This window comes from Marmota monax, unplaced genomic scaffold (genome assembly GCF_021218885.2).
Source record: "Marmota monax isolate L192 unplaced genomic scaffold, Marmota_monax_Labrador192_F-V1.1 WCK01_AAM20220418_F8-fsc00255, whole genome shotgun sequence".
Lineage (NCBI taxonomy): Eukaryota > Metazoa > Chordata > Mammalia > Rodentia > Sciuridae > Marmota > Marmota monax.
This window is the reverse complement of record NW_026692704.1, coordinates 446,610-448,395: the sequence shown is the minus strand read 5'-3', so window position 1 is coordinate 448,395 and position 1,786 is coordinate 446,610. Positions and strand designations below refer to the sequence as shown.

Sequence of the window (1,786 nt, the reverse complement as noted above, 5' to 3'; positions counted from 1 at the left end):
CTAAGCCTATATAATAAAAGACAGTGATAAACCTATATATGAAAGCAAATTTGATAAAAAATTCATCTTCAAGTCTCATAAATATATGCAATTCTAATTATAAAGTCTCTACAATACATTTGCACATTTTCAAAGACTAACCTAATACAAAAACTCATGGAAGTCTCCTGCTATTCAGTTAATTTTGCCTAGATCTGCCATTATCTTCATAAATATTCAATGAAGCCACAAACAAAGGTACTTGAACTTTTGGAATCTATCCAAGTTTTAAAGGAAAAAAAAATGATCAGCAGAAATTCCATAAAACAGAAAGGAAAACAATCCCTTACTTTCTTTTGTTTTTTTTTTTGTGTGTGTCAATTGTTTGAAAAACACTAGAAGCAGACATGAGGTTTTCTATATATTGTCCAGGAACTTGGTTTTCTGATTTTAGCTTCAGATTTTCTTCTTTAACTGCAACTACTCTTGCAGAGAGATCTTCAAGTGTGTGTTGGAATTCCAACACTTGATTAATAAAGTAGTGTTTTTTCTTTCAGTTCCATCTGATTTTCAGCATCAACTGCATCCATGTTTTCTTTTCATTGTCTTCATGGTGATCTTCAGTCTTCAGCTATTTTAAACAATGCTTCTATGAATGATCTCTTACACTGAATACATAAACCACGCCCCTCTACCTGTGTACCTATGTACCTATCTAAATATCATATATATAGAAGTCAACTTATCCATCTGGACATATATCTGCATGGATGGATCCATATCAGTGGAGAGATTGATAGAGGAATAGATTCACACATCTCACTTATTTTTTTAGTAATTTTTTTTAGTTGTAGATGGACACAATATCTTTCTTTACTTATGGTTGTGTGGTGCTGATGATTGAACCCAGTGCCTTTCACATGCAAGGTTGGTGCTCTAACACCAAGCTACAGCCCTAGCCCCCAAATGTATTTTCCAAATAAAAAATGTATCATTTAAAAGGGGACTGAAAACAGAAAAGAAGTAGGGATTAAAATGTGATTAGAAGCAATGAGTGAGGGAAGAAGAGAGTCCAACAAACTCCTAGACACAGATTTGTTCTGCGGCATTAGAAAGCAGAACAGAGGGAAACTCAAAGAAGCCTGAGATGGAAAAGAATAAAAAAACATCAATGTTTTGAAAATATTTGCAATATGTGAGCAAGAAGTCATCTGGAGAAATGTGTGGAAAACACCATGATAGAACTCATATCAGAACTCTGCTTTTGAGCCCCTGGTGTGGACACCAGGTGCTAATGATGCATTAATGCAGATTCATCAGTGTAACAAAGGCACCGCTGTGGATGATGGGGCCTTGCCTGGCATGGGGGAAACCCTACCCTACTCCCCACTTCTTCTGGAAAACTAAAGCTGCTCTAAAAAATTAAAGTCATAAAAATAATCATGGTAACTGCTTGCATGAAGCTTTGAGTCTCACAGGAAAGGCAAATATTAAATAACTTTGTCAAGAAAAAAATATGTATTGAAATTAGAGATACAAAAATTTTGTAAGGTGTTGTAAGAGAGGACAAGTAGGGGTGGGAAAATCCCTACCAAATTGGAAACAGTGTAAGCAGAGAAGAGGCTGCTTGAACATTAGGCAGATAACTTTCTAGTGAAGGAAAAGAGAACAGACAAGGCAGCAAAAAGTGAACTCGCTGGAGGAGGTCAAGGAGGCTGGAAGACAGAGAACAAGGGAGGGAAAGGCACAAAGATAAAACAGCCTGCAGATCCTGTGACAATATGGGGCTCAAGAGCAATGAGGAGCC

At 36.5% G+C, this 1,786-nt stretch overlaps 1 pseudogene; it reads right to left on the bottom strand.

Annotated features, from left to right (window-relative positions):
• Positions 1 to 325: 325 nt before the first annotated feature.
• LOC124094108 (short coiled-coil protein-like) lies at positions 326 to 569 on the bottom strand (annotated as a pseudogene).
• Positions 570 to 1,786: the final 1,217 nt, after the last annotated feature.